The sequence below is a fragment of the Setaria italica genome, chromosome V (genome assembly GCF_000263155.2).
Source record: "Setaria italica strain Yugu1 chromosome V, Setaria_italica_v2.0, whole genome shotgun sequence".
Taxonomy (NCBI): domain Eukaryota; kingdom Viridiplantae; phylum Streptophyta; class Magnoliopsida; order Poales; family Poaceae; genus Setaria; species Setaria italica.
This window is the reverse complement of record NC_028454.1, coordinates 32312158-32326546: the sequence shown is the minus strand read 5'-3', so window position 1 is coordinate 32326546 and position 14389 is coordinate 32312158. Positions and strand designations below refer to the sequence as shown.

The window sequence follows — 14389 nt, the reverse complement described above, 5'->3', positions numbered from 1 at the left end:
GGGGTAAAGGTCTCGCATAGCACGCACGGCACATGGTCGCCCTCCATTCGGCCTCGCCGTCGCGCCATGACCCGTGTCTTCCCACCGGCCACACTACCACAGGGCTGGAAATTCCGGCAATTGTTTGACAGCCAAAGGTACATTCTGTCGGTTAAACCGTCAGGGAGGAGTGACCAGCGTCAGGAACTATTGGTTCTCTCCTGATGGATCGTCGATAGGAACAAAAGGCCATCCCCAAGGCCATCCCCGACAGGAATTATGCTTCACACTAGTTTTGCATTTAATATATGTATCCCAGCATCAATATTTGTTCACAATTAAAATCAAATGACACTACAGAAGTAAATATGCATCTTGCCATCACAATCACAATGCAGCAGTAATCAGCTTACATCTTGCCATCACATGTGATCATCTAATTCCTTATACAAATAGGACTACATATCAGTTCACATGTTGACTATGCAGCAAGTCTTTTGGTCCCAGTGTTCCGAGCAGAACACCAACTACACGAAAGGAGAGGCCTTCTCACTCTCAAGTCTCAACATCACATATCTAAATTACTCTATAAAAGATCTTAACTGCATCCTTCACCAACAACAAGTCCATCGCTTCAAGGTTCACCAAACAGACTCCCAACTTCACAAAAGAGGCCCATTTCACAAAAGTTACTGCACAAAAAAGGGTTGACGACTGAGATTATTGGAACCTTTTCATCTTATCTACGTTAGTCCATATACAGGCCAGCCAAACACTAGGATAGCTGCCAGGAATTCATCTTTTCGCTGCTATCCAGCTAACAGAAATATCAGGTAATGGTGATGATTGCTATCACATGAATGCAGGCAGCATGTTTGATATGAGAAAAACAATTCTTATACATTCTACTCACACTACACTAAGTTAGGTCATAAGTTGCACATTCTTGTTCCACAATCTTATGGCCTAGTAATACAAATAACAAGTAGCAAAATTACCTGATTTAAACCAACAAATTTGTCACTGGTGCTGCTCCATTTAACATGACAGATTGCTTGTACTTTCTGCACACAATTTTTTAGGGAAATAAGTAGTCAATTTACAAGCAGTCAGATAACAGAGAATTCAAATGGCTACAACAAGTGCCCAGACCAGATTTTAAGCACCATCTCTTGGAATGGCATATCAGATTCTTATCATGTTAATTTTGGCTACACCAGATAAAATAGCACAAGTGCCCCAGATCCATATGTAACTTGCAGTAACCAATTATAGAGCAATGCATGTCATATGTAGCAAAGAAACAAAGTAAACTTTGGAATTAGGATGCGTCAATCTAACCTGTAAAGTAAGTCAACTCCAACAGCAAGGCTGGCTTACTGCAGAATTATGTAGTTCAGATAATAATTTCAACTTAAACTTTTGGTTGGTGCCTCATCGTACAAACCACATAAATAGCATATTACAGACAATTGCAAGAATTATGTGTGTAACTACCTGGCCTTATTATCTTGGTGTGCAATACCCAGAAGATTGCAACTATTTTCAGTCTTTAATGGATACACCACAAATTTGGATCTCTTCACCAAAATACTGCAACCTGGTAAGAGTGCCTTTTCAGATACTCTCGCAGCAGCCATAGTTTATAGAAACTAATATGATGAGATATGTCAAAGACTGAACAGACTAAACATGTACAAGTTAGCAGTACATGCACCTTCCTTTGTATTACGCAGTTTAGATCACTTTGAGTAAAATAAAGAAACATATGGACATTTTTGCAGTAACTGAGTTGAAGCTTAGGCAGAATCACAGCGCTAGCAACACCAAGAATGAACAGAGGAACAGACGGATCCAGACCTTTCAGAGGCATGAGCGCATGGCCTTGTGCAGGATGTGGGTACTGCGGCGCCACGGTCTTCGCGAAGGATGGGGCCTGCTGCTAGGGGCTTCAGGTGGGAGAGGACCGGATCTGGCGTCGCCATGGACGCTGCATTGGGGGCGCTGGACGCAATGATGTACAGATGTTTAATGGAGCACCACATTATCAAATTACGAACTAATTAGACTTAGTAAAGATTCGTCTTGCGAATTAGACTCCATCTGTATAAGTAGTTTTATAATTAGACTATATTTAATATAAACATACAATGTGACAGGTACGGAGGGGTATCGTCGGGTTTCCCCTTCCGATAGGAGAGTATATTAGTTCCTGACGGTTTTACAGAAACCAACAAGAAAACTCAAACAGTCAGGAATCTCCGGTTTGCTGGTAGTGCCAGGTCCACAGGAGGAAGCCATCCCCGTTCCATACGGCACGGGACGCAATGATGTACAAGCACATGGCCGGGGCCAGCGGTTCCGCTGAGGCCGGACTGGAACTGGAGCAGTGGAGCGTGCCTTCTTTGGAAAGCAAAGGCGTGCCGTGTCAGATCAAGGAACTGTTTTGCGTCTCTGGTCGCTCCAATTCCGAAGGTCAGAAAATAAAAAGGGGCCGACGATGCTGTTGCGGCCGCCAGAAAACAGGAAAGCCGGCACTCGAATCTGCGCGGGCGGGCACTCGAAACCGCTCAGTACCAGGCTACCACCAGCCGTGAACGTGCTCGACCGAGTACTGACCTGTGTGCTCATTTTATCATTGCGGGATCCTGCAAGCAAGTGCGTCGAGGAGAACAGACGTTGCCGCACCTGTATGGTCGTACAACTGGTGAGTGGTGACCAACTGAACTCGCCGAACTTCTGGAGAACTGGTCATCAGAGAAGTACTAGTGCTTGCTTATTTGTGGCAACAATGACCTCGAATGAAATGCCAAGGGGAATCAGCCAGAAAAAATCGTCATCAAAATGAGTAAATTGCCGCCAAAACCTTGGTATTTCTCCTCTCTTCAAGTTGCCACTGGTTTTAGGACTTTTGATCTCCTCAAAAGTTGGGGATGGAGAGAACTTCGGCAGGGAACCTGTTGGCGGGTACCAAATTCTTCGATGCTGCGAGGTGGTCCACTTGGCAGGAAGGAAAACATAGTTCCGGCACTAACCACGGGATTGACTGCTTTTTGAGAGCAAATCACGCTCAGATTATTGTGCACCCACTAAAGCGCCGCAGGCATACTGTGCTTCAGTTCTCTTTTTTCTGATGCCGCAGTTCCCCATGCTAAATCAGCGGCAAATTGCTGCGGAGCACCTGAGCCAGACTTTGGGGGGAAAAATCCAAAATTGCGCAGCATCTTGACTTGAACGCACTTTAAGTAATCGGCCAAAGTCATCGCGCAACGCAGACAGCATCAGAGGAATAAAAAATGCCGTTATTTGAAGAAGCGGTTTGAGAAGCGAGCATGGAGCTGTTCAATTAAGAAAAATACGCTGAGCGGTATGAAGCGTGGCGCTGTACTTCCACCGTTTTGTGCCGAACTTCTCCACTAGGTTCAGGAACACGCCGTGGATACGGATGACGCTCCGCGATGGTCTCTCGTGCACGAGCAGGAAGGAGGGCGGAATGGCACCAAACCTCCTTAACGAACTACTGGGTGCATAAGCGGCGAGTCATGAGCAAATCACTAAAAAAGGGATGGACTCCTTGTTTATGTGGATCTCCTGGACAATTTGAAAACAGCGCAACGACAGAAACTTTGATAGAGCTCCAAAACGAAATCCTCTGCAACTAACTGAGCTAATCCGAGAACAAGCTGTTGATTGGTGCGCGGCAGGAGCCAAACACTTAGCAATATTCCAATAGCCGCGACAACAACAGGACGACGTTGAAGCAACGGTACCTTGGTGGTTTCTTACCCCGACCTTTGTGTTTAAACGGATGTAAATAAGTTGTCATATAAGCTCAAGCTACATTTCAAAACCGTATGCGTGAGTCCAGTAGAACCGCGTTGAAACAATTCTCCTCATTTTTCTTAATACAAAGGTACGTAGCTCCCTGCGTATTCTTGGAAAAAAAGGGGGGCGGAATGGCATGAGACCAGCGCTGCTCGCCGACGCGCCTCGCGCAGCACCGGCCGGACTCGCTGAGCCGGCGAACCCTTTCTTGCGGAGCCGGATCGCCAACGCACCGTCCCCTTTCACGCTGCTGGAGCCTGGAGGTCACCCCGTTTCGGCAGTCCAAGGCACTGGTTTTAGGACTTAAAATCCCAGTCAAACCTGTCCACAAAACTCAAAAGCGCGGCGCGGCGCGGCGCGTGAATTTTCAGCCCATGGGTCGCAGAACAGGAGGCCCAACCTTCCAAACACGCGCAAGACTTTTGCCTCTGAACAAACGGGCCGACGTTCCGCTGAACGAGAGCGGCCCACGGTGCTAAGGCCGCCTCAGGAGGAGGAGGAGGGCCGGGCCGGGCCGGCGTTACGCTAGCTGGAGAGCACACAAAACGAGAAGCTGCTTCGACAGTTCGACCTATAGATGCGCTCCCGGCGCTCAATTCCCGACACGCGCGAGGCGCGACTCCCCTCCACGTAAGTGGGTCCCACCGACATCTCTTATTTCCATCCTTATTACCCTGTTCAGCTAGCCGGCTGAAAAGCTGAAACGGCTTATTTGTTGTGAGAGAAAAACACTGTTCGGTAACTGATAAGCCGGCTGAATATGTTGAAGCGGACAGGCAAACTCTTTACGTGACCAGCAGCATCAGGCAACACACACAGACGCAGTTTTGTATGCCCAGGACCGGGAGAGTGGCTTCCATTTTCCCTTTTTAATCTAATTTTTGTCTATTTTTTTGCGTCCAATAATCTGCGTCCCAAATTTTTGTTCATAAGTTTCTACGCATAACTTCGTGTCATAATTTTTTCCACATCTAATTGTTGTGTCATATTTTTTAAGTATTTTTCCATACATAACTTATGAACACAACATTTTAATATGAATCGTGTTCATATAAGTTTGTATATAAGATATGTTCATAGGTTATGCTATATTAATTTTCATATATAATTTATGTTTATATGATTTTAGTACGTATGTTTCATATATATATATATATGTATACAATTTTTGCTTAATTTCTTTATCGATGATTAGAGAAAAAAGAAAATAAAGTGGGGGCTGTCAGGATGAAGTTTTGAGGTTTCTCGGTGACTGAGCAGCGATTGGACCGTGAGAAAGAAACACACGCAACCCGCAGCAGCTGCCGCCGACCGCCTGTCGGTTTATAGATAGCCCATCGCTACCGACGCTGACACTATTTGGTCCGATACTATTAGGCACTATTATATTATTATTATTATTATTATTATTATTATTATTATTATTATTATAGGCACTGTTATCTAATCGTGTCGGGACGTCATGCCGACCTTCCAGTCTAGATACAGCATTGTACCATTTTTATAGTGTCATGCCGGCGCTATAGGCCCGCCGGCCCAGCATGCCCATGTCACCCCTAGCACTATGCATTCACTAGTTCAAAACTTTATCAGTTTCATCACAAATTCATATAGATATACATTAATTCATCCATTCCATCGTAAAATTCATATAGAGATATATATACATTTCATCAAATGGTGAATATACAATATAGGTTAAGATAATCATGTCACATAGTGCCTGGTCGGGTCGTGCCTGGACCGGCACTATGAGCCGGTATGGTGGACCAAGCACCACACTATGATAGGGCCCAGGCACTATTTCCGTAGGGTCGTGTCCTAGTAGTGCCGTGTTTTTTTAGACCATGCTTCGGGCCGCCCGTTGAGCCTTAGGTCTTGTTTAGTTCTCAAATTGGGAGTGTTAAAGTTTGCATTTTACCATAAATGCGCAACGGTAGCATTTCGTTTATATTTGTGAATTATTGTCCAAACATTGACTAATTAGGCTCAAAAGATTCATCTCGCAAAGTACAACAAAATCGTACAATTAGTTTTTAATTTCGTCCACATTTAGTACTCCATACATGTACCGCAAGTTTGATGTGATGGGAAATCTTCTTTTTGCACAGTGTCAAAGTTGGGAAAAAGAGGGAATAAACAGGCCTTACTTCGACCCGCCCCGGCCGGGACGTAACGAGTTGTGACGCCCAGCTAGCCCAGGGTTGTCTAACAAAGGAGACAAGATTAAGCGCGAGATCGATCTGCCCCCAGGACTTGCCCCGGCCGGGACGTAACGAGTTGTGACGCCCAGCTAGCCCAGGGTTGTCTAACAGAGGAGACAAGATTAGGCGCGAGATCGATCTGCCCCCAGCAAGTCCTGCTAGTCCTAATGTCCTAGAGCTCTGCCGCGTGCTGCTGAAGCTATATATCTTTTGTGTGCCCAAACTCAAAGGCGATTCCTTTTGCATGCAGATCAGCTGGGACACTGCAAGTATGCAACACCCAGCTAACCCCTGCGGCCCTGCCGCAGCTTGCAGCGGAATCATCCTGCACTGCAGCCGGCCTCTAGGGGTCATAAGTGGCGCCTTTCGCCTCACTGCCATTGAAAGCGACCATAAGACCACGATGTCGACACACGACCGCCGGCTGCGCACCTCTTGCGGCTACACCCAAAAGGCCAAAGGTGAAAAGATATCATGCTCCACCCGACGTGATCACCGGATGCTCCTGCCCATTGGAGATGCAGTAGCACTACTAGAGAACTGACTTTCGATCCCCCTCTTTAGTTCCGGTTTAATTTAAGTTCGGAAGAAAAGAGGGTGCGTCACAGTAGGTTAGAATTTACTCCCGGTTGGTATTTGCAATTGGGATTAAAGGGGACCTTTTAGTCCCGGTTCAAAAATCAGCCACCCGTGGGGATCCTTTAGTCCCGGTTGAAAAATTCAGGCACACATGGGGGACCCTTTAGTCCCGGTTGGTATTACCACCGGGACTAAAGCAACCGGGATAAAAGGGGGTCCTTTAATCCCGGTTGGAAACTCCACGGGTGGCTCAAAAAAGAATAAAGCCCTCGGACCCTTTTTATCCCGGTTGGTATTTCCAACCGGGATAAAAAGGGTCCCCATATGTGGCTGGGAAAGGACTAAATCCCTCGAACCTTTTTATCCCGGTTAGTATTACCAGCCTGGAATAAATGAGGTCTTTAATCCCGGTTGGTGTTACCAACCCGGATTAAAGGGTCCGCCATAAGTTAATATAAAATGATAGCATCCCCTATATAGATAGATGTGGTGTGTAGGTGGGATGGCAAGGAAGCTATGCGTGAGGCTTGAGGTCATGGGTTTGAATGCCAAGAACCGCGCACGCGCATATTTCGCGTGACTTTTGACTTGCGACATGCGGGACCCCTGGTATTTTCATTTTTGCATTTTTTTTTGCAAAACCATTTAATCCCGGTTGCCAACCAGGATAAAAGGGGTGGGAGGCAGTCCCTGGCGTGACGACCATTTTATCCCAGTTGGTATTACCAACCGGACTAAAAGGGGGCCTTATATCCCGGTTGAGGGACCGGGATAAAAGACATCTCCCTTTTATCTCGATTGATTAATCGCGGATCGTTTTTTCGGAGATATACATCCTACCAATCGGGACTAATACCGAGTTTTCTAGTAGTGTAGCGTCCGCACGCAATGCAGCTGACGACGCACAAGACCAGCCTTAGCCTTGATCACCCCACTGCGAACTGGTTTACCAGGATATCCACACGGCGAATCGATCCTCGGTGTCCTTCATCACTCACCATCAGGCATCTGGCGCAGCTTTTGGTTGTGATTGAGAAGGCCGGAATCTCCGGTGACTGCGGTCATCGTCCTCAAATCATGGAAGAACGAATAACCTTTCTCTCCAAGCTTACAACAACCATTACCACGGTCAGCTGCCCGGTGCCGATCACCTTTCGGTATCGGTCTTCGTTATTTTGTACCGAGACCGGCCGTGTCAATCTATCAGATAAGAAGATGTGCACCCAGCACCCTAGCTGAATGCGTTGCTTAGATAGGCTAGCTAGGTTGGGTATATTTGCTGTGCCGAGGGAATCTGGCGATCAGGATTGGGATGCCTTTCTTCGCCAGGGAAAGGGAGAGCTCACAGCAAATGTGCTGAATCCTTGTGTCCACCTGGATTCCAATTCCAGTCCCGCAACTTGGCGCCTGGAATCCGGCCGGGCTGCTGCCTTTGCAGATTTGGGATCCGGTTGACGCAGACCACAAAAGCAACAATATAATGGACTGAAGATCCGAGCTAGAGATTATTACAAACTGACACTACAGGTTAACTGACTGACTGAGCACAGGTGCTCAAGGCATTGCTGAAATAATGCGCTGGAGGAATGCATTACTTTATAGCGGATTCCACTAGTATCGGTTGGTTTTTGACCTCGTACTAATATGAGCATTAGTACCGGATCTAATAGCCAGTTCCCTAGGAGCCCCCTGTGACCCCCCTTTAGTACTGGTTGGGCAAACTTTAGTAATGGGTGATCTTTCTCTAAGAACTTTCAAGTCTTGCACCCTCCCTCAGGCCCTCCTCCCCCGAGAATCCACTCACTCCCTGCCCCCACCGCTCCTCCTCAGCCTCCTTCCCCACCTCCGCTCCCCTCCGCCTCCCTCTCTCCTCTTGCGTCTCCCTCGCCACTGGAGCTCCCTCTCTCCCTGGCCCCCTCCCTCTCCCGCCGGACTTCCCTCTCCTACTACCTCTCCCCTTCCCCCTTTGCTCGCCTCTCACTCGTGGCAGTGAGGAGCGGCGGTGGGGCGAGGAGCTATGGCGGCGGTGGGTGGATGCGGTGGCGGCGGTAAGCCCCCCTCCCCCCCCGCGCGCGCTCTCTCTCTCTCTCTGTGTGATCTAGGGGCAGATCTAGTCGGTGCGGCCGAGCTCCGGCGGGTCGTGCTGCCGGTGCGTGCGGCGGCGCGAGGTCGGGGTGGCGGCGGCGGGGCGCGTCTCCGGCGAGGGGCCAAGCGACCGGTGGGGGTATGGGGCCAATGGTGGCGGGGTGTGGCTCGGGCTTAGGTGAGATTTTTTTTATTTTTTAATACCCCTTTAGTATTGGTTATTTGATCCGGTACTAAAGGCCCATTTAGTACCGAAATAGCAGTACCAGTTGACCGGTACTAGGAGGTTAAGAACTGGTACTGAAGGCATTGTCCCAGCAGTGTTTGGCTCGAAAAACAGAAGTTCAGAGAGGGTTCGAAATATCACAGGGAATCATGTATCTTTGCCGCGCTTTGTGCAGATTATATTCCACGCTGATCTAGCTACCTCTCCTCCAGAGAGGCTCCATCGGTCCAGTCCATGCATGCTAGCTTGCGCCACTGCACGATGCCAACTTGGGTTTCTTTGGTCCAACCATAGCGTCTTCGGATGGACTCCAACGCCTCCACGTCAGCTTGTTGAGAGATTCTGCAACTACCAGGGAGTTGATCATGTAGCTGCCAAAACCATCCTGGAGTCGGAAAATCCATGCGTAATTCCGTGGCCTCCGTGGCCGACCTGGGAGCAAAGATGATAAAGCATCGAAAGTCAAATTCCTTTTCCAAGGAAATTGGAGATAGGGAGATCCATATATACCCTTCGGTCCCACGAGTGTTTACACGCTTTTACCTGCCACATGGAATCAGTATCCCGCGTTCTTTTCAGAGAAGGATTTTGAGATGCTTCCATCGTCAACAACGCAAATATCTATATAACATATACTCCTTCTGTTTTTTAATTTATAAGGTGCACACGCATTCAAACTTTGCAATCTTTAACCACTAATTTGACTATTAATTTTCTATTTTTATGTAAACTTTATACGGTTGAATTCGTAATCAAATATACTCTACAATGATTATAAGTTTATAACGATAAACAGTATAGTATAAGATAAATGAATGATCAAATTGTTTTTGTAAAACCGTGCCAAGTTATACCATACCATATAAACATAGATGGAGGGAGAATTTCTAAGAGTCGGGTTAAATCATAACACCATGTAGTGTTTTGGGGACAATTCTAATTACAACATTCTGACTACAATTCTTGAACAGCCCATAGTTTTTATGGAAAATGATTTGTTGTTGCAATCATTCTTCGGGTGGCTGAGATTGTGAAGCATGCAAGCTGCATGGAGAGTCAGGTTACACAGATTTCAGGCTTTGGAGTTCTAATTATAGCACTTTCTAGCCACTGAACCACTTCTCCACTCTCCAACACCAAATTAATCATAATAAAAAAACACCAATTTAATCAACAACAGTTGCGCATAAAGACCACAAAGTGGCGAACATTAGTACTGATCATGAATTAGATTCAATAACTTGTTTTGTGCCTTTTTGACATGTTGTGTCCAATGTAAGTTTTGTTAAGCTTACAGAAGTATATTATCAGGCTTCTATGTTACGGCTTTCCTGATAAGGACTTATCAGATGGGCTAGGTTTTCACATCCCGTTGATGTTCTTTTTTTTTTTGAGAAATAATAATTCACAGTCCAATTTATGTATGCCTAACTTTGTAAATTTAATCCATATGTCCTAATAGGATTGGCTATATGAAAAGTATATTAACATGTCATCTTAAGAAATGGTTTCAAAAATGTAAAATTTTAATATTATGCATGATGCAATGTTACAAAAGTACCTATCAAGGTCCGCTGAAAAGAAGTATTTAAAAAAAGAATTGAAAGGGTTTTTGATTTGAAGAATCAGTCAGTGTGTCGTGCTTGTTTCAGACCTACTGGTTTCTCATTAGTGTTTGCCCATTCATTACAAAATATGGGGAAAGTATGAGTGTGCTCTCAAAATAAAATACAGTAAAATGCACTAGAGTCCTAAAACTTTTCCTAGATTACGAATTAGATCATAAACTCCCAAAGTAAGCATTAGGTCCTCAAATTGTAAAGTGAAGCGAGAATCCAAGTCCATATTTGATTTAGAGTGAACCTACACTTAAATAGTTTAAGGATTTGAACCAATTAAAAAGTTGCAGAACCTAGATCTTGGTGAGAATCTGGTGCATTTCACTCTATAAATAAACGTCTCTCAAAAGGTTCCAAGGTTCAAAATTCAGTAAGTGTCTATTAACAGTATAAGAACTATAACTGAGGGGGTTTACCTAATATCAAGTAATAAACACCATATAAAACTTATAACAGGACACTTGAGATACACATGTATATTTCTCCTACTCCCTTTGGTCAAAACTAAATATATTTTAAATGTGAGCAGTTAAACCATTTTAATACCAACCACAAAACTAAAGTGTAAAGGGCACTTTTATTAGATGTTTGAATATCAAATATGTTACACTAAAAATCGGTAGCCTATGTCTAGAGTCTGTGATAATGTCTAAAAACATTTGTTAATGCTTGGATGGATATTTAATAAATGACTAGACTTACAGAACAAACATTGAATGATCCACATAATTTCTTGAAATTCAAAGGCCAAAGATTAAAGACCAAAGAACAAATGCAATTCTCTCTTCCAAGGTCCTGGCAGCCGACAGGGAAATACCTATTCTTTGGTCCAGGTACAGCCCATGCTTTAGCACATATTCTGCTTCTGCCCATCTCATGTGTACTGTCCAGACCAAGAGAACTTCAGGAGTACAAAAGATTTGATAGATTTTGGGTTTTGATTCTTGAATCAGTATCATTGTTGAGCTTCCTGTAATCACCTTCCAAGAATAAGCTGCTATGAAGTATATCTCAATCACAGTGGATGTATGTCATAATCAATAATCAAATAGTTTGCACATTGTTATAATCACAAATGCTGCATTGAAATCAGAGTTCCTTTTATTCAACCAAGCTCCTATACCTGGCCAAATAGCATTATTTGCTCAGTAGCCTGAATTTTACTTGGTGTAGCTAGTTTACTAGGCTACCAGCCCAAACGTACATGCAGGTCCATGGAATACGAGAGAGGCAAGCAACATCCCATGGCCAACCATGGCTTCACATCATTCTTCCCAAGCGGTGCAAAGCCATTGCTAAGATCTTTTTGCAGTTCTTCAGGTATGCAGATGCCATTGCCATGGCTTCTCAGTATGCCACAGGCCTTCAGTCTAAAGAACTGCTTGCCTTCGTTACAGAATCAGTCATATCTGAGTATCTGACTACTGAGCATATAAATGCAAAAGCAAAGCAATGCTAGCTGCCTGGAAGTTTGAAAGAAAATGGGGTCAAGAAGTGAGCCTAGCTCAACTGGTTGGGGTAGGGAGGTGGACACCAACCATCCAGGTTCAAGTCCTCTTTGACTAGAATATGACTATCAATTTTCTTCTTAATGAAAAACCACAGTTCGTACTAGGTTGTATCTCTCTTGTTTTTTAAATTTACCATGCATTGTGATCTTAACTCGTTTGTATTGTCAGTGTCAGATCCATTTGTCAGCTAGGCACATTGTAGCCGAAGAATCTTCATTCGAAAAGGAAGCTCTTTTATCTTTATACTAGAAGATATTGGGATTCTCCTTTCCATCACACCCACGCTCACACACTACTCTTTGAGTGGGTCCTGAGTTCAAAGCATGAGAATCATATTCACCTGTCAAGCTTCGCCCCTATTGCAAGCATTGCAGCATGACGGCAGTATGAGCAGTTCGCGCTCGCCAAGTGCCTATAAATAGTAGCCACGCTAGCAACATAGAGATCAAAACATCAGAGCATTGGAAGAGCTAAAAGCTTCAGTCCAGCTATCTAACAAGAGTGTGAGTGTCTACACATAAAACATCAGCACTAGTTCGCTTTCCAAGAGAAGTCCAATCCAAAGATGTCTGGGTCAAGAAGCTCTTCTTCCCACAACGTTAACATGGCCTCCACGTGGAGCAAAAGAGAGGAAAAGCTGTTTGAAGAGGCCCTGGCCTACTATGGCGAGGGCACACCCGACCGCTGGCACAAGGTGTCCCGCGCCATGGGTGGCAGCAAGACGGCCGACGAGGTGCGCCGTCAATACGAGATACTAGAAGATGACGTCAAGCTCATTGAGTCTGGCAGGGTTCCGTTCCCCAGGTACAACACACAGGGAGCTTGGAACTAAGGTAAGAAGAACCAACCAAACTGTCCTCCCATTAAGAAATAGTTTTTCCTAGCTAGTGATCACTTGTCCTAATAATGCCAGACTTGTCAATAAGCATCATAATCTGCAGCCGCATGTCATGTAGGGTTAGCTGCTTGCTGTTATCTCAGGAACCCATGCACGGATGTGAAACATCAGCTATATGCAAACCATGCCCTAAATGGGTGAACACTAATAAGCTAGAACCTAGAATGCCACTGCACACCGATCATTCCCTTTCTTTTCGAGTCCACTACACAGTTGGATGCAACATCTCAGAGTGCATGCACTAGTATAGAAACTAAAGAATTTGTCAATTGCGACAACAAATATTTGAGCTTCTGTCAGGCCATCATGCATGCTGTAGCCTGTAGTATCCAGTATGCTCCAATCTCAATCCGTGATCAGTTGGTTTTCCCAGACTATATTCTCCATACCCAAAAGAGAAGTTAAGATCTTGCACTCTAACCCCGTTACTTCAGTTCCAGGCTTTGTAGCGGACATGCACTTTAGTATCTCCTTTTCAAGTAGTACTTATTGCAAAAAGGTTTGCAAAAAGGTTCTTGTTCCACTTCTAAAGAGGCACGTGTCTTTTGCAAAAGGCAATCTTGCAAAGGCTATTCTGTGCTCTCTTGAAGCAGAGCAGGACCATTCGTACCCCCTGAGGAGGCAACTGTAAATACCCATGAGTTGAAAACTACAGATAAGCAGACAATTGGCAAGCCGGCCATTCTAACAAAACTAGCATCCATGCATAAAGAGCTAGTACAAAGAAAAACGAACACTTTCTGTTGCTATTACAATTTCCATGCTATTGTTCAAATGCAAAAATAAATGATTAACTATCAAGAGTTCCAGGTGTTATGGCTGTTCAGATAAGCTTATGAGTATGCGTTTTGTTTACTTTTTCAGGAGTGAAGGATGTCAAGAACCACCAGACCGGAACTACTGCTACATGTTAGCAATTGAAGGAAACATGCTGATATATACTGTTGTTGTATTATGAAGTTAATGATTGCTTGGTTAAAAATAAAAGGAGCTACCAACGATACTTATGTGTGTTATGTGTATATAACTTTGGGTTGTAAGCAAATCAACCCTTATGATAAAGAAATTAGGGTGCACTATCTGCCCATAGTTTGTAGTCATGGTCCCCCAGGAAGACTTGTGCAGTAAACAGTGATGTAAAGCTCTTGTAACGGTTTGCTAATTATAAAATAGTGCTTGGTTGAAATTAATCGTGCGGAGCGGGGAGGCGGGTGGCCGAAGTGGTGCGGCTTTTAATGTCCCTTCCACTCGGGACTAAATGTCACTTTTATCTCAAAAAATTAGTCCCGGTTGAATATTGGAGAGATATGCTCCTTCCCAATCGGAACTAATAGTCAGTTTTCTACTTGTGATAGCAGGCACAAGGTTCGTTATTCTAGCATTCCCTGTATCGCTATCGGCGCATCAATTTCTACACCATCTATGGTCTATCAATATGCAACAGTTTAGACAGCAAGTAGAAA

The 14389-nt window shown here is 44.8% G+C and overlaps 2 long non-coding RNA genes across 2 annotated transcripts; one reads left to right on the top strand and one right to left on the bottom strand.

The window, feature by feature from the left end:
- Positions 1-341: 341 nt before the first annotated feature.
- LOC111257191 lies at positions 342-1960 on the bottom strand. The gene is made up of 4 exons (XR_002677575.1): positions 1840-1960; positions 1477-1579; positions 978-1043; positions 342-671 (listed from the first exon to the last, which is right to left on the bottom strand). It is a non-coding gene; the product is annotated as an uncharacterized LOC111257191 (long non-coding RNA).
- A 10511-nt stretch (positions 1961-12471) lies between these two features.
- On the top strand, positions 12472-14116 carry LOC111257271. Its single transcript, XR_002677693.1, has 2 exons — positions 12472-12861; positions 13791-14116. It is a non-coding gene; the product is annotated as an uncharacterized LOC111257271 (long non-coding RNA).
- The last annotated feature ends 273 nt before the right edge of the window (positions 14117-14389 follow it).